Source organism: Pteropus medius, unplaced genomic scaffold (assembly GCF_902729225.1).
Source record: "Pteropus medius unplaced genomic scaffold, Ma_sr-lr_union100, whole genome shotgun sequence".
In the NCBI taxonomy this organism is placed as follows: Eukaryota; Metazoa; Chordata; class Mammalia; order Chiroptera; family Pteropodidae; genus Pteropus; species Pteropus medius.
In genome coordinates, this window is record NW_024345601.1 from 3,910,084 (window position 1) to 3,928,836 (window position 18,753).

At 39.2% G+C, this 18,753-nt stretch overlaps 1 protein-coding gene, 1 non-coding gene and 1 pseudogene across 2 annotated transcripts in view; 1 reads left to right on the forward strand and 2 right to left on the reverse strand.

Moving 5' to 3' along the window:
• Nucleotides 1-2,909: 2,909 nt before the first annotated feature.
• The window catches only part of DTD1 (D-aminoacyl-tRNA deacylase 1), a 144,228-nt gene continuing 128,384 nt past the window's right edge, over nucleotides 2,910-18,753 (reverse strand). The window contains exon 6 of the mRNA XM_039874400.1: nucleotides 2,910-3,507. The gene's annotated coding sequence lies outside the window, so the exon portion shown is untranslated. The remainder of the gene's footprint in view (nucleotides 3,508-18,753) is intronic.
• Nucleotides 4,826-8,718, forward strand: LOC120611965 (latexin-like; annotated as a pseudogene).
• On the reverse strand, nucleotides 10,296-10,414 carry LOC120612008 (5S ribosomal RNA). The gene has a single exon (XR_005655339.1). It is a non-coding gene; the product is annotated as a 5S ribosomal RNA (ribosomal RNA).

Consider the following 18,753-nt stretch of genomic DNA (forward strand, 5'->3'; position numbering starts at 1 on the left):
TATTTTTGTCTGGGAAGCTCTTTATCTGTCCTGCAACTCTAAATGATAGTTTTGCTGGATACAGTATTCTTAGTTATAGATTCTGGGTTTTCAACACTTTGAATATTTTGTGCCAAGCCCTTCTGTCTTGCAAAGCTTCTTTTGAGAAATCGGCTGCCAGTCTTATGGGAGCTCCCTTGTAGGTAACTAAGTTTTCTCTTGCTGCTTTTAAGATTCTTTGTATTTAACATTTGGCATTTTAATTATGATGTGTTATGGTGTGGGCCTCTTTAGGTTCATTTTTGGGAGACTCTTTGAGCTTCTTGGTGTTGTATGTCTATTTCCTTCACAAAGTTAGAGAAGTTTTCCATTATTATTTCTTCAAATATATATTCAACTTCTTGTTTGCCCTCTTTGAGTACCTCTATGACACAAACATTGTTGCCCTTGTGTCCCATAGGCTCCTTAAATTATTATATTCTTGGTTACTTTTTTCCTGCCATTCTGATTGGATGTCCTTGGCTTCCCCATCCTCTATGTCGGTGGTTCGATCCTCTTCTTTATCCACTTGGTTGATTCTCTCTAATACTCTTCATCACAAATCATGTATTCTTCATTTTTCACTGGTTCCCTTTTATAATTTCCATTTTTTTTTTTCTGTTAAAGTTATCAGTGAGTTCACCTACACTTCCCTTAATTTCACTGAGCATCTTTATAACCAGTGTTTTGAACTCTGCATCTGTGAGATTGCTTGACTCCATTTTTCCTGGATCTCTGTTCTGTTCTCTCATATGGTTTCTGCTTCTTTGTCTTCCAATTTTGGCTGCCTTTCTATGTCTGTTTCTATGTAGTAATCAAAGCTCCTAAGTCTCCCAGTATTATTAGCATGGCTTTGTGTAGTAGGTGTCCAGTGGCACAGTCCTGAGAAGGGTTTTGCTGCAGGCCAAGTTGAGCCCCAGCCTGTGCCCCTCGTGGGGCCACTGTTAAGATTCAGCAAGCAATCCACAGATGCTGTGCTTATAGTTGCCTCAAGAATCCACAGCAGAAACCAAGGCCAGCTGCCACCAGAGTGGGTATTGGCTCTGCTCAGCAAGTGGCACAGGACTTGCCAGGAACACAACTGAATGTGGCTTGGGCGGGGCCACGAGTTGGGGGAGGTGGAGTTTCAGGTAATCCGGAAGGAGTGACCAGTTACCCAGTTTGATGCCTTCTCAGGTATGGCAGTGCTGCGTCTGCACACTGGGATGGGGGTGGGCTCAACAAAGGAACAATGGGTACCACCAGCACTTCTGCCCAATAGAAAGCTTCACTTCTGGCCCTCACTCTGACAACTCAGTGTCCCCTTGAAAGTCTCTGGTGACCCCGGAGTAGCCGACCTGGTGCTGGTGCTCAGAGCAAACAGGTCCGTCACTGTGGAAGTCTGCTCACAGACATGGTCCCTGTAAGAAGCATCTACAGCTGCCAGCTACAGCTGCAGTAGCTTCTTTCTCATTCACCTGCTGGTGACTGGGCAGCCTCACATCTTCATCCCTTCTTACCTCCAACTGTTGCTGGGTGACTTCTTATTTCTCTCCCTAGTTGTAGGGCTTCTGCTCATCTAGACTCCCAGGTGACTCTGCTTGCCATTTGCTGTGTTTCCATCTCAACTTTGATGCGGTCGCAAGAGGGGATGAGCGAAGCTTCTATCATTACACTGTTTTGCCCAGTTCCTTCCATCGCCATCCACTTTTAAATCGGCTTTACCTTGAGTCACGCTAGCATCTATGTTAATACAACTTCTACCCATTGCTCCTAGTTTTGTTCCTTACCCAGTATCTTGTCCATATCTTTCAAATATTCAGAGTTTTGTTTTTTTCTCTTCAGCTCTTCTTCTTTTATGGTTTTCAGACCCTTCAGCAAGTTGACTCCATGGCACTGCTCACACTCCAATTTGTCTAAGTCCCTTTAAAATGAGATCCAGGAACTAGACTCTGAGCTATGTGAGACTTTATCATATTACCACCATCTAAAGATCAAACACATTAGCTCTTCTCTCTATGCTATCCTCATTACCCATTACCACAAGAATAGGCTGCAGCTGTTCAATAAGCATTACTTGGTGATGATAAAATGTTGTGGTAGGGAAACATATGACAAATCTGTTCAGCCAGTCCACAACCATACAGCTGAGCTTACAAAACTGTATAGTCAAGTAACTTTAAATTTGAATCCACTCTGTAAAAACCTACCTAGATAAATCAAACACAAGAGCTTCTTGCACTTCACTGCCCATAGAGCTGGGATAGCTGACCAGGAGTTTGTATGCAATGATTTCAAATCTAGAGGTTTAAATTATCATGAATTATAATGGACCATCTGTATCAGTTCAGAACTATTTCAAGAGAGGATAACTCTGTTTATATAATCATTAATATATTATAGATACATTATATAAATGTATATATTACTATTGATACCATATAATATCTCAAAATGATCACTATAGCTATGCTACTAGTAGATTAATATGAACTGAGAAACTCTGGCAGAATGTGGTTCTTTCTTCACATAACTGTGGGGATGTTGGCTTGGAAATATGAACAACCATGCAACTCCTGAAAAAGGGCATCTGCATGTCTAACATGCTGAAGCATTCCTCCCACCTCCCTATGGTAGATAAACCATACATGGCAGTCACACTTGGTCTCAGTAATCTGGCCATTCTGAAACTAGATTCCCTTCCTACATACACTCCCATTTCCTGCTATCTCATGTCCAAATAAAATTTCATCAACTATAAATTATCACATTCAGGTTCTCACTGTAGAATCAGAAACCTGTGTAGGTCACTCTGAGAAGGCCTCTTACAAGAGGGTTATTGGGGGGAAAAAGTATAGATATAGAGAGTGGTCAGATATGTTTTTCTATAGAAAAAAATTGTTGAGCAGAAACACAGAAGGATTTGTTTATTAATAAAGTGGCCATGGAAGTTTGTAGTTTTATTCTTTCTTTATAGAAAAAAGAGAAAATTTACAAGATGCAAAGGTCTCATACAATACATAATCACTGATGATTGTTCTCTTTACACCTTAACATGGGCCCTGGATTGGCCAGTGCTGGGAAAAACATGGACAGCATGAATGCATTTGAGACCCATCATGGACACGCAGAAATAAACCACACTGTGAAAGGAGAACTTGATGACAAATGATGTTGTGCCAGCCTGTTCCAAATGCAAGCCAAGATATCATAGGAACCAACAATACCTTCCTGTGGGGGAGGTACAGGTGTATGCCCTGCTGCCATGTGCATGGGGCACACTCCCCTGTACTAGCAGCACTCTTCCTCTATTAGCAACAACAGAAAATGGTAACGTTCCTTTGGTGGTTTTGTTATTGTTGTCGTTGTTGTTTTGCAGGGCTCTTCCGGTTCTCAATTTCTTATTTCTGTCTTCCTTTTAATGACTCAGTTCCAAATTCTTAAAGCAGTGTAGGTACTTAGCATCTTTCAGGAATTTTTCAGTATCCAGTTCTGCCCAATGGTAATGCACTAAAAAGAACAAAGATAAGACACATAGCTCAGAAGGGTCCTGAAATTTGTTTTCAAATCCTATTAAAAATATAACCAAGCATAACAAAATAGCCAAAGATACCCTTTTCCAAGTTTATATAATGACAATAGCGTGACAATGTTTCACTTTACTGTGAAAAATCTGCCATGTTGTTATGTATAATTTCAAATGCATTCTCTCCAAAGTTTCTAATTTATTAGAACTTTATTCTTAGCGATCAGAAAGACACCAAAACAAATATCCGGGAATTAAACGATACACTTTTAAATGGCCTCTGTAACAAAAAGAAGTTACAAGACAAATAAGAAAACATATCAAAGTAAATGAAAATGAAAATGCAACAGAGTGACACTGAGATATTCACCTAAGGCAGTGCTCAGAAGGAAATTTACAGCATTAAATACGTCTACTAGAAAAGAAGCTGCCAAGTCAATAATCTGGGTTTTCACCTTAAGGTACTAAAAGAACAAAAGTATAATGAAACCAAAACAAATAAGTAGGGGGAAAATATAGACAGTAACAGAGAAAAATGAAATTTCGAACAGAAAAAAAGAAAAGAAAATAAATTAAAAGGTCAATAAAACTGATGAACTTACCAAGAAAAAAGACACGTTATGAATATAAAGAGTCAAAAAGGCAACAATAGTACAGATTTATAGATATTAAAAGGATAAAAAATATATATCACAAACAACTTTATGTCCACAAATTAGACAACATAGATGAAATGGACAAATTCCTTTAAAAAAAAAAACAAAGCCTCATTTCCAAATACTTTTAACAATAAGGGAGGCAGAGGATTGAGAATACTAAAGAAAGCATAGGGACAGGGAATAAACAAAACACTTGTTCTTGGGATATTTTCAGTACTGCTCAAGGGATGGTAGGCTCTCCTGTATAAAATGTTCAAGTGTCTCAAGTTTCTCTCTGTAATTCTTAGGTTACAACAAAAACAAGCTGGTCTTGCTAAGATTTGTGAGGCAGGCATATGTCACCCAAATATTTAACTAAATCCTAAACTTACCAGAGCAGTTTCTGTTCCCTCAGATATAACCTCTAACTGGAATTCCTGGCAGTTCAAGTCAAGATGGCAGAATAGGTAAATGCTGTGTTCTTCTCCTCCCATAACCACATCAAAATTACAATGAAGTTACACCACAACCATCATTGAGAACCACCTGAAGTCTAGCTGAATAGAAGTCCTATAGCTAAAAATATAAAGAAGAAGCCATGTTGAGACTGGTAAGAAGGGGAGAGACACAGAATGGGCTGGTCCCTTACGTGCGACAAACAAGAATGGGGATGAATATTTCCATGCGGAAGTCCCCCCCTGAGGAGCGAGGGGTCCCAGTACCACACTGGGTTCTCCAGCCTAGGTATCCAGGGCCAGGAAGTGAAGTCTCCACAACTTCTGACTGTAAAAACCAGCAGAGATTGTGGCTGAGACAGCAGGCAGCTGGAGACCCAGGTGCCTTCTTAAAAGGCCCATGCATGAACTTACGCACTGACAGACTCACTTTCTCTGAGCTCCAGCACTAGAGCAGTAGCTCGAAAGGCACCAGAGATATACAGTTAGGAACTGAATTATCTGGTTTCAGGGCAAAAGCGGGAGAGGAAGCTGGCAGACAACACTGTTCAGAACTGGCAGATGGGTGCCTTTGTAGTGCTACTGAGCCCTCCTCATACCCAGCCTGCAGGTGCAGGTAGGCACCAAGTCTGAGTCTCCAACAACCTGGCTAACACCATTCACTCTGCACTGGTGATTCCCTGAGACCCTGCCCCACCCAACTTGCAGGCTGACCCAAGGCTCTTCCAGCCACTTTTCCATCCAAACGGCCTAACTCAGCTTATGCTGCAGACTTTCCTAAAATCTCTCAAAGGACCACAAACCTCAAATAAACAGTGTCTGGCCTTGGTATGCAATGTAGCTTATGCTAAGCGGCACCAACCCTGGCACTAGTGGCAGCCAGCCTAGTTTGCAGCTTAGCCTATCCCAGGCACCTCCAAGCCCAGCACAAGTGACAACCATCTGCAAATCACTCTGTAGCTCATACTAGGTGGTCCCAGGCAGGGCACAGGCTGTGGCTGACCTTAGCGTGCATCACAAGAGGCCCTGGAACCAAGACATTGGATGGCGGGCTTCAGATCACACCAGAGTATCACTCAACTACCTCCACAAATGACACACCCAAAGGGAAGACTAGCAGGAACCATAGCCCCGTTAAAGTGAATCCTATTCCACGTGGTCAGCCCCTGCATAATAGCTTGTCCACTGTCGTCATAGCCATTCCTCACATCCGGTCAGCCTGAGAATTAATCTACTGACATGCCAACAGTAATCAAGACTCAACTACAAAGACAGGAGGGCACACACAACTCATACAAGGGACACATCTGGAACAGCCAACTCAGGTGACCAGGGAGACTGTGCCACTGGGCCCCACAGTATGTAAAACCACTCTTCCAAGACTGGGAGACATAACAGATCTACCTAATACACAGAAACAAACACAAGGAGGCAGCCAAAATGAGGAGACAAAGAAACAAGTCCTAAATGAAAGAAAAGGACAAAACTCTAAAATAAAGAAACACAAAAATAAAGACAAGCAATCTACCAGAGGCAGTTCAAAACACTGGTTATAAAGATGCTCAATACACTTAGGGGAAGAGTAGATGAACTCACTGAAAACCTAAACAAAAACATAGGAAACATAAAAATGCAGAGAGAAAACATAAAAAAAGAACTTATCATGAATGAAGAATATAATAACTGAAATGAAGACTACATTAGAGGGAATCAACAGTAGATTAAAAGAAGCAGAGGATCGAATCAGTGATTTGGGAGACAAGGAAGCAAAAAACATCCAACTGGAACGGCAACAACAAAAAAAGAATTTTAAAAAATGAGGATAGTTTAAAGGATCTCTGGGACAACATCAAGCTTACCCACATTCACATCATAGAGGTACAAGAAAAGGAAGAGAAAGAGCAAGGAATTGAAAACGTATTTGAAGATATGATGGAAAACTTCCCTGACCTGGTTAAGGAAATAGAAATACAAGTCTAGGAAGCACACAGAGTCCCAAACAAGATGAGCCCAAAGAGGCCCACACCAAGACACAGCGTAATTAAAATGTCAAAAGTTAAAGACAAAAAGAGATTCTTAAAAGCAACAAGAAAAGCAGTTAGTTACTCACAAGGGATCTCCCATAAGACGGTCAGCTGATTTCTCAACAACTTTGCAGGCCAGAAGGGACTGGCACAAAATATCCAAGGTGATGAAAAGCAAGCACCTATAACCAAGATTACTCTACCCAGCTAAGCTTTTGAATGACAGATAAAGAGCTTCCCAGGCAAAAAAAAGCTAAAGGGAGTTCACAACCACAAACCAGTATTATAAAAATTATTAAAGGGACTTCTTTAAGAAGGAGGGGGAAAAAAGATAAAAAATATGAATAACAAAACGGCAATAACTACATACCTATCAATAATTACTTTAAATGTAAATGAATTAAATGCTCAAATAAAAAGAGATAAGGTGGCTGAAGAGATAAGGAAACAAGACCCATACATATGCTGCCTACAAGAGACCCACTTTAGATCCAAAGACACACACAAACTGAAAGTAAAGGGATAGAAAAAGATATTTCATGTGAACGGAAACAAACAAACAAAAAAGCTAGGGTAGCAATACTTACATCAGACAAAATTGATTTTAAAACAAAGGCAGTAACAAAGACAAAGAAGGACCCTGCGATTCCACTTCTGGGTATTTATCCGAAGAAACCAGAAACACTAATTCAAAAAGACATGCATCCCTATGCTCACTGCAGCATTATTTACAGTAGCCAAGATATGAAAGCAACCTAAGTATCTGCCAATAGATGAATGGATAAAGAAGAGGTGGTATGTATATACAGTGGACTATTACTCAGCCATAAAAAATAAAACCTTACCATTTATGACAATATGAATAGACCTAGAGGGTATTATGCTAAGTGAAATAAGTCACGACAGAGAAAGACAACTACCATATGATTTCACTGATATATGGAAACTAAAGAAAACAAATAAACAAACAGAAAAAACTCAAAGATACAGAGAACTTGATGGTTGCCAGATGAGAGAGGGTTGGGAGAACAGGTGAAAAAGGAAGAGAGATTAAGATGTACAAATTGCCAGTTATGAAAAGTCACAGGGATGTAAAGTATAGCACAGGGGATATAGTCAATAATATTGGAATAACTATGTATGGTATCAGATGGGTACTAGACTTATAGGGATGATCACTTTGTGTAAGTTACATAAATCTCTAATCACTTTGTTGTACACCTGAAACTAATATAATATTGTATATCAACTCTAAATGAAAAAACTTTTAATTATTTTTTTTAAATTTTAGGTAGGCTCACACCTAGCCCAGCAGGGCTCGCCAACTTTTCTGCCTCGGCAACCCAAAGCAGGCTGGACAGTGGTGCACTGGTATGCTCCCTGTAAAGCTTGGACAGACCCATGCTCACCCAGCCGCCGCTCACCAAGACTGGAAATTCCACCGACCCACTACCCTGCCTCCAGGGTGGCCTTGGTGTTGATGACAGAGAACTCCATCAACTACCAGCAAGGGACTCTCCCTTAGTGCAGACAGCCAAACAAGGCAGCAAGGAGGATATTCTAGGAAGAGGACATAAGTATCGCCTTAAGTTTTCTGTGGAAGAAATTATTCAAAAACAATAGCAGTGAACTGTACAGCTGAAGTGCTTTACCCTCCAATAGGACAAGATACTGCACCAGAAGTCAACTTCACATTTAAAAGAGAAATTGGAAAGAATCCAGATGCAGAAGATAACACATTCTGTCAAAGACTCAAGACCACGAAGAAACAACTAGAAGCACGAAATACTCGACAGTTTTGGAAATGTATCTCCAGAAATGAAGCCAGTTTGACATTTAGCCTGGGTTGCCTGTAGGCAGAATGTTACTGAAAACACATAGTATAAATGGTAAAAATTTAAACTGTCAAGCAAGTGCAAAGAAATGATGACTTCATTGTGTTAGACTACATCATTCCACTTCATGACATTGCATCTCAGGAGGTCATTCCTTGGCAAATGCAAGTTCTCTGGCATCCACAATATGGTAGTGAAGTAAAACATAATTGCCATCTGCCAAAGGAAGCACAAGTGGAATAAACAAAGAGCCTAACACTGGGTGAAGTGTCAATATGATTACTACTGATTTATATGTCAAATATCTTCACTGATATTTAGCTTAAGGAGCCAAAAAAAAAACTCCAAATTGTCACTCTGTATAAATGTCTTAATTATAGTACAGAACTGTATAGTTTCCATAATAGTGTCATGATGTAAGTGTCTTTAAATTTTTTTAATAAAAAAATAAAAAATTCTAATTGGATGAATTTCAGTAAAAGCAAAGGATTTTGATAATGGGGTTGCACCTGGTGATGCTACATCTGTGAATATGCTTCCAGATTCACTCAACACAAGTCACATTCTTAAAAAATATCATATTATGAGCAGATGCCTCAATGGAATTAACAGCCTTCCACTCCTCAGCTTGATACCATGGTACATGGGCCCACATAAGAAAGGCTAGTTGGAAGTGCGTCTGGTCCATGTTCTTTGATTCTATCTGGACCCACACGAGGGACTGAAATTTCTCCCAAGGCCTACCCTCATGCTCTGAAACCCACCTGTCACAGTCCTGCATTACTTCCTAAGAGACATCTAAATGACCTTCAGGGACATAATTTCTGGGGACCATATTACTTCCATTTTTAAGTAAAGAAAAGCAACTCACTTAAGTGACCACCAATTTAAAATAGACTGCTATAAACATAGCCTAGTATATGTGAAGCACATGGTAACCATAAACCAAAAATCAGAAAGAGATATACAAGAAGTAAAGAGAAAGGAATCCAAACACAACTCTACAGAAAGTAATCAACATACAAGAAAGCAAAAGAAGAAACAGAGAACTACAAAAACAATCAGAAAACAATTAATAAATGGTAATAACTATATATCTATCAATAATTCCTTTAAATGTAAATGGATTAAATGCTCCAATCAAAAGAGTAATGGATAAAAAAGAACACACACACACACAATGAAATACTACTTGGCAATAAAAAAGGAATGAAATCTTACCATTTATGACAACATGGTACTATGCTAAGTGAAATAAGTCACATAGAGACAGACAAGTACCATGATTTCACTTACATGTGGAATCTAAAAAAGAATAAATGAAACAGAAACAAACACGTAAATATGGAGAACAAACTGAGGGTTACCATATGGGAGGGGAACTGAAGAAAATGGGTAAAAAGTGTGAAGGGATTAAGAAGTACAAATTGGCTGTTACGAAATAGTCATGGGAATGTAAAGTACAGCAAAGGGAATATAGTCAATAATATTGTAATAACTATATGTGGTATCAGTTAAGTATAAGACTTACCAGAGGAATCACTTCGTAAGTTATATAAATGTCTAATCACTGTGCTATATACCTGAAACTAATATAATATTGAATGTCAACTGTAATTGGAAAAAAATTTTTTGAGAAAAATTTTAAAAAGCAACCATTTGCTCATATATATATATAATATGTATATATATTTTATATATATGTATAAAATATATATATTATATATATAATTTTTTTTAGGTGAGGCAACCCTTGGTTGACTTCACAGATTGCAAGGACCTTGTCAGCTTACAATCCCTTATTTTTTTTTTATTTTTTATGCCTACAGCACCTGGTCTTCCTAGGTGGTCTCCCATCCAAGTACTAACCAGGCCCAACCCTGCTTAGCTTCTGAGATCAGATAGAATCGGGCACGTTCAGGGTAGCATGGCCGTAGACTGCTCCTATATTTTAATCAAGATGTTAACCCAAACCTAAGACCCTGAAACCTATTAATACTTCTCTTATCACTTGCAATACTAATAACTGAAATCCTGAAATTGGTTCTCACACTGACCTTTGGGGAACTACATCTTGTTGGTATAAATAAAAACCTTTGTTTTTGAACTCAAAATGAGCTTTGGGAACCTGCTTAAATGTATTATTCTTTTACATTTACTCCAATTAAATATTCTACATGTTTTAATGCTTTGAGATAATAAATGTATGCTTCAAATGCTTGATGTACAGGTGGAAATAATAAGGTTTACTACAGAAGGGCAAATGACCTAGAAAATGTTCATGGTATTTTGTTAGATGATTAAAGCAAATAATATATGTATATGTGTGTGTGTGTGTGTGTGTGTGTGTGTGTGTGTGTGTGTATGTGTATAAAATATCTCTAACTTTGTAAAATTAAAGAGACATAGAATTATCTGCTTAGAGAAAACATTATAAAAGCATTATGTTATTAATGATTATCTTAGAATAATGAGATGGCATATGACTTCTATTTTCTTCTTTGAGCATTCTAGCATTTTTGAAATTTTCTACAATGAATGAGCATTAATTTTATAATAAAAATAGCTTTTAAAAAAATTTTTATAAGAGAAAGACAATTAAGGAAGTCTAAGTCCCTCTTAGAGAATCACAGAACCGGCAGGGATTCTGAGAGGTTTCAGACTGGGGTAAACCATTCGGGTAAAAAGACTTTATCAAACATTTAACCGGAAGGGTTTACAACTAAGTATGACTTTAGAACTAACTGTGATACTATTGGGACCCCTAACACACAGTCCTAATTATAACATTAGCATTAGTATTATGAGGGATTAGCTTCCAAAATGCACATAAGAGCCTTTTGGTCAACAGTAGATACTGTTCTACCTGAAAGCTACCGTCACACCACAATATATGGATTGGTCAGTGGATGCTTTTTATTTCTAATATCACTTTTAATAAATGTTCCTTCTCATTTTCTTGAACATAACTATAGAAAACCCTAGAGATCAGGTTGCTGGCCATCAGCTGGGAGTGGCTGGAGATCATGAGGTTCACACAGCTGGAAGCATGAACAAGGAGGGGAGCATGAGCTATCTGTGAGGTCTATTTGCCAGATCAGAAGTGCTGAGTAGAAGTCATGTTCAAGCTGATAAACACATGATTCTCTAGAAGAGTGGACCACTGACACTTGACATTTAAAAACCCTAGAGAAGAGGTCATGTGCCTTCCTCTGAGAGCTGGTGAGATGATGTCTATTTCCAAATGCACTTTTTGATGTCTCTCTGAGCCAGGTGAGCTATTTGAGGGCCAGACATGACCTGTAGGCTAGGGGCACCTGACGAGCAGTAGCAGGAAGTGCCTGATAACTTAGCACCAAAACTTCCTAGCCTTATGAAAGAAGATGCTGACATGGTTCTCTTTTACTGCCTGCAAACCTCGAGGACAGTGGGTAACAGTCCAGGATAAGGAGAAAAGAATCCCTCAATAGTCTGTTTAAATACTGAGTCTCTCAAAGATCCTGACTTCCAGATGATCTGCTTCTGGCTTTAGGCCATTAGAGCAACCACAAGATATAAATGCTAGAGTTAGGATATACAACACCGCAGACCTGCTCTCCAAACCACTGTCAAAAGAACCAAGCTTTTATTTATTTCAGGTCATGGCTGGGGATTTAACCTGAATTCATTTGCCTTTAAAAGGAAGGCTTTCTATGAAAAACATGAAAGTCGCTGTGAAGTTAATGTTATCAATGAAGAATTCACTCAGACTTTCTAGCACTGTTAGAAATCATGGTGAGCCCTCCGTCGAATTGTCAAAATTGAGAATCTCTTCCTTTGCTTGAGTGCTGATGGTCCCAATTTGATGATGAGAACACAGGGACAGTGATTCAATTTCCTAATTAAGAAAGTAAAGCTTGGTTTGATATAATAAAGCAAGCGGGGGGACTGATGTTACCTGATAGTGGAAGGAAAAAACTCCGACAGCAATGTTTTTATTTCTTGGCTTAAATTCTATCCTATCTATTTCTCATGTATATTTCTACAGATTTAACCATGTCAGTCTTATAGAACTTACAGTAGTTCAGATAATGGTCTCAAAATCTTAATTTAGTCCCTCTAGGTTAGTGCTGTCCAACTGAATTTTATGCAGTGATAGAATTGTTCTCTAACAGCACTATTCAAAATGGCAATCATTAGCCATATGTGACTCCTGAGCATTTGAATTGTGGCTACTATGACTGAGGAAATGAATTTTAAATTTTATTATACTTTAATTTACATTTAAATATTCACGCGCAAGTAGCACCTACTGTATTAGATAGCACACTCTAGGTTATCTATAAGCTTAGCTCTGCACTTTAGCAACAGACAGAATTACTAATTGTGGCCGGCTTCTTACCATTTTCATTTAAAAAAATAAAATTCACTTAAACTAAAACAATAGCAATAGTTCACCCATTTATCCCACCCTCTGGCAATCACCAATCTGTTGTCTGTATCTATGAGCTTGTATTATTATTATTATTATTACTATTATTATTATTATTATTATTATTATTATTATTTTGTTTTTCTCTGACTTATTTCATTTAGCATAATGCCCTGGAAGTCCATCCATGTTGTGATACATGGCAAGATTTCATTCTTTTGTATGGATGAATAATATTCCATTTTATATGTACACACAGATACACATACTTATCATGATTTCTTTATCCATTCATCTATCAATGGACATCTTGTTTTTTTCTATATTTTAGCTGTTGCAAATAATGCTGCAGTGAATATGGGGGTGCATATATCTTTTCGAGTTAGTCTTTATTTTTTAATAAATAAGGCAAATGAGGTAAAAGCCTGAGCATGAAGACTATCCAGCCCAACTGCTGGTAAAGTAACATAAAGTGCCTTTAGTGAGAAAGCAGATCAACCTCATATGTAACAAAGGCCACACTTAAGGTTCGGAAACAGTAACATTCTCCAGGAAAGAAATTGGGCAGAAAATAACAACTGAAGAAAAACTGCTTAAAGTTTCCTGAATGTATTGAAAAACATACATTTACAGATTCCAGAAGCTTGGAAAACCCAACGCAATTAGGAGAGTGAGACTTAGATATGATACTGCTGTTGAAATTATCAGAAAAGGAAAAGTAACTATGATTGATATGTTAAAAGCTCTAATGGAGTGTAGACAATATGCAAGAACAGATGAGTAATGTAAGCAGAGATGAAAACTCCAAGAAAGAATCAAAAGGAAATGCTAGAAATAAAAATAAAAAAAATCACTATAACAGAAATGAAGAATGCTATAATGGACTCATCAGTAGGCTGGACACAGCCAAGGGATGAATCAGTAGGCTTAAAGATAGATCAATACAAACTTTCTGAACTGAAATGAAAAGAGAGAAAAGAATGGGGAATAAAAAGAACAGACCATCCAAGACTTGTAAGGCAATTGCAAAAGGTTTAACTAACATGTAACTAGAATACCAGAAGGAGAAGAGAGAGAGAACAGAGAAGAAATATTTGAATAATGGCCAAGAACATTCCAAACTTAATGACAGAAAACACCAAATCACAGATCCAGGCAGGAACCAAACTTAGGAAAACTATAAATGAGCTGCAAAAAAAAAGAAAATCTTGAAAGAAACCTGGACGTATGGGGAGGGCGGGGCAGGAAGGCAGGAGAGGTGTATGGGGGCAGCCGGGAACTCACCTAACCTAAAAAGGAACAAGGATGAGAATTACAGAGGACTTCTCAGAAGAAATTATGCAAGCAAGAAGAGAGTAGAGTAAAATATTTAAAGTACTGAAAGAAAAAAAACCCCACCAATCTAGAATTCTATACCATAGAAATTATCCTTCAAAAGCAAAGGAGAAATAAAGACTTTCTTAGTTCTATGCTACAAAAACGCTAAAAGAAGTTCTTCAAACAGAATGAGCACAATATAGTTCAGAAACTTGAGTTCACAGAACGAAAGGAAGTGTCAGAGAAGAAATCAAGGTAAAATAAGATGTTTTCTTATTCTTAATCCATCTAAAACTATTTATAAAATAATAATAGTAACAATGCACTGGGTTATAAAGCATATGGAAAGTGAAATGAATGACAGTAGTGTCAACAGTTGGGAAGGAGGACCTGTAATTCATGTGAAGTGGCACAGTTATTTGAAGGTGGACTTAGATTAGTTTAAAATGTATATTGCAAACTCTAGGGCAATCACAAAAAATGTTTTAAGTTTAAAAAAAAAATAAAAACACCACCTCAGAGGCATAGCTAGTTTTGTATCATGAAATACCAACACATGGACTGGAGAACTGGTATGAATGTTGATACAAGGAAGCAAAGTGGAGCTCTGGGAATGAAAGACTCCCACTGTTTTATTCCTACCTTCCAAAGTGGGAATAAAACAGTGAAAAATGATGAAATATCCTTTTAATAGAACACACACACATAAACACAAAACTGTTTCAGCTCATTAAAAAGAAATGTGCTCAGCCATGACACATCTTACTATTCAGATAAAGGTCAAGTTGAAAAAGCAAACAGATGGCAGCTTCCAAAACAATTTCCTTTTTCATTTTCAAGTGTATTGACATTTGAGGACAGAAATGTGGAGTACTGGTCAGGACCATGGTCCTCTCACAGCCTAATGATAACAGTTAAGTAAATACTCAATGAGGTGATACTTGAACCTGTAATCAAAAGCAGAAACTGCATTCTTTTAGTGAGAATTTGTCCTAGTGCCTTTAGCTGTGGGCCAGAAAGGGAGTAAAACTGAGTTGTAGCCTCATAGAAAACCTTGAATCCTCCCAGCTTTGTGAGGGAGCCTGAAGGAATGAGACAGAGGACAAAAACAGAAATTAATTTCAGCGGTTTCATGTCCACTTAATAAAGAATCAATATTTGCAATGCGAGAGATACGCTGACACCTTGGGAATGTCCTCTGAACTATGAAGGTTTTTGACTAATTTTCAAAGAAAAGTATGCCCAAGATCAGGCAGTTTCTCATTCCATTTTCTTTTGCCTTTTCTTTCCCATACCTTAGAAATTGAAAGGGGCTCCCTGTAGAGCCTGTGAGGCTCCATAGGGCTCATTCAGCCCTCTTGCTGAGGTGGTAGGGGGTGAGGGGGGACGGGCACTGCGGTTTTTCTGTGGAGCAGAGCAAATACCAAGGTCGCCTTCTGTCTGTCACTACTTAATTCAGCTCTTATAGAATGTGAATATTGGGTGGCGATTTTGTGGGTCTACTAGGATGACAAATTTCATGAGAAGGGGCAACAAAAGCCCATGGGCAACAAAAACCTTGAACATATAGTCTTTAGTCTAGCCTCCTTTAGGATCTGAGATCTGAGAACATGGCTAAAATCCCCAAAGTGAGGGTGCCACAGGACTTCTCTGGTCCTTGACTGCCTGTGGGTGTCTCAGAGGCAGCCAGAAGGAAGGCTCAGAGGACCCTTCACTTAACATTCATCCACAACTGGACATCAGCACCAGCCACCAGGCCTGCACTGCCTAATCTCTGGTTTGAATAACTGCAACTGGACACTGACCTTAAACTGTCAATAAATGAATGGTTTTCCTCCTGCAATTAGTCAAAACACAGATGGTATAACCTAAATGTGCAAAAACAAAACAAAACAAAACCACAAAAAACGTGGCCCCTGTATATTCATGGGCCCATCTAAACTTCCTCATGAGCCTCCATCTCACTGAGTAGGAGCAGGGTAAAACTTGCGCACACAGTCACGCTGTCTCGCCTTGGTGTCAAAAAGCTCTCTCAATCCTCAGTGGTCTCTGTGGCCAGGTGGCTGACATGGCTCAGCACCTAGGCCCTGGCGCATACTAATAAGGGGCACTCAGTTGCTCGGGGTCCAGAGGCCCCCTTGGCTCACTTGGCCTTACCTCAGCTCTCACAAGTACTACAGACTCCTCAAGTCTCCCCAGAAAGAGGTCATTTCTAAGACCTGCAGGGACTATCAGTACCGTTAAGAGCTGAGGCCATGACCCCTCTGCCCTCCCACATGAGCTGTTTCTTTACAATTTCTAAGGCAAGCTCACCTCACCTCTTCCACCAAGACCCATGGTGGGCCTGAAGGATCCCCACACAGTTCTCTTCTGCACCCCCTCACAGGGTAGGTGAGACCTTTCATTAACTCTTTCCACCTCCTGAAGCCTACCATGTCTGGCCACCCCTTTTACTGAGCTGCAGCAGCCTTGTGGAGACCTGGAGCCATCCTGCACAGTGGTCTCCTTCTCAAATTCCCACCAGGGACCAGAGCACAGGCCCTCATGGCTTGCAGTTTTCCCATCAACCTAACTCCCACCCCAAGGATTCTGACCTGGAGCAGGTAGCCAGAATGCAAGTGTGGCCTCTGGCATCCCCTGCATCTGTCTATCTTCTCTCTCAGTGACTCTTCTAACCTGAGGGCTTTCTTTCACCTTCCCTCCTGTTAGGCAGGGGCTTCTCCCTACATTATTCCTCTTTATTCATCCTCTCCCCATTTCTTTCCTAAGGCCATAATAATAATATAGCTGCAGTGAACTTGATTTACAGGGGAAAGGAAGGAAAACACATCTGTCTACTCTTTTCAAAACACTGTGCCCCTTGAGTTTGCTTTCCCCATGGCTGTGTTCCCTCTCTGGCTAGCTCTTTTTGGGTATTTGATGGGACAACAGTACAATTTAGCCCAAGTTCTATGCTACTGAATCTGCACTATCGTGAGAATGAAATCATAGATTTAAAATTTTTCCATTGGTTTTAGAGAAGCAAAAAATAGATAGCTACAAGTCTATGAGAAACTTTGCCTCTTAAGCTTGGGAGATGTTAGAAAGAAATGTCCACTTTCAACACTTGCCCTTCTCAATTTGTGCTCAGCTTTTTTTTTTTTTCAAATATCTCTTCCAGAAAGTTCTGTGATATACAGTTACTGTCACTTCCTCTATGCACGATACCCTCAGGTGTTTCTCTTGCTCACAAAAATGGCAAAGTCACTTCCAGGCTGTCCAGTGGCTACAGGATACTGATGTTCATGGTACGCTCTCTATTGAAATTATTCTGAGGCCAAATTCCAACACAAATGGAAAGTTATGTTTTGCACTGATTTTAAAAGTAGAATTCAATACCCCTCAATAAATAAAACAAAGATTTTCAAACCATTGATCAGACATAGTTAAATAAAAAATCACAATATTAAATTTATAAAATGTTAGCAAGTGGATAAATATAATCAAGAAAGGAATCAACTAAAACTAGACAGATACATGCAAAAAAAAAAAAAAATGAAACTAGATCTTTTTACGCCATATACAAAAACAAACTCAAAACTTACAACCGAAGAAAAAAGACATAGGGCAATGCTTTAGTGGGGCCAAAAGAATAAAAGCATGAGGCTGGGCAGCTGCCCTCAGCCCAAGGAGTGGAAACAGGAAGGGGCCAGGGATTTTTCTCCTGAACTAAGGAACTATCCAGTATGAAAATTTGGCCTAATGAATGCCACTCCCTGGCCATCAGATTAGCCTGTCTTTCACCCTTTGTTCAGCGAGCAGGAGTGGGTACTGGAATGTTCTCTCTAACATACTCTGCAGGGACAGGAGAAGCTTGAGAAGCAGCTCCACAGAAAAACTGAGAGAGTCCCCTTCAATCTGCTCCCTCCCACCCCCGCCTAACAACCCATCCTTTCTGAGCTCTCTATTCTGTTCCTTTGGTCTGTTTATGTTTGCGAGCTGGTTCTATTGCACCCAATTATCACTATGGGTTCTGTAATATATTTCAATATCTAGTAGTGTGCGTCTGAAAGGACATTTCATAGACAGACTTCTAACCTCCACTCCCTTTCATAAAGGAAAGAGAAAGCAGGAAACTACCTAATGAATGATCTCTTCTCCTGCAATTTGGTATCTCCAGGACAAATATGTATGTTGACTTGGGTTGACCCACAGCATTATAAGCTGAAGGCTCCAAAATGCATTCTCTGAGCTTGACTCCTCTTGATTTCTGCAACTGCCTCCAGCCTCAACTCCTCAAGGGTGCTTAAAGTGATCTTTTAAAACTTTATCTAATTATGTCACTTATACACTTAAAACCTTTCATAGGTTCCCAGGATGAAATCCGAATTTCTTAGAGTTGCAAATCAGACCCTTCTGTCCCAGAACCTTCCTACTTCTCTAACGTCAGAGAAGCTCCCTAGACAAACTCCCACCACTTGTACTCAATACATCAGCCACTCAATACTTCTGTTCCAAAACTTATCTGTCCTTGTCCCTCCCCACCAACGTTTACATCAGCTCTTCTCTTG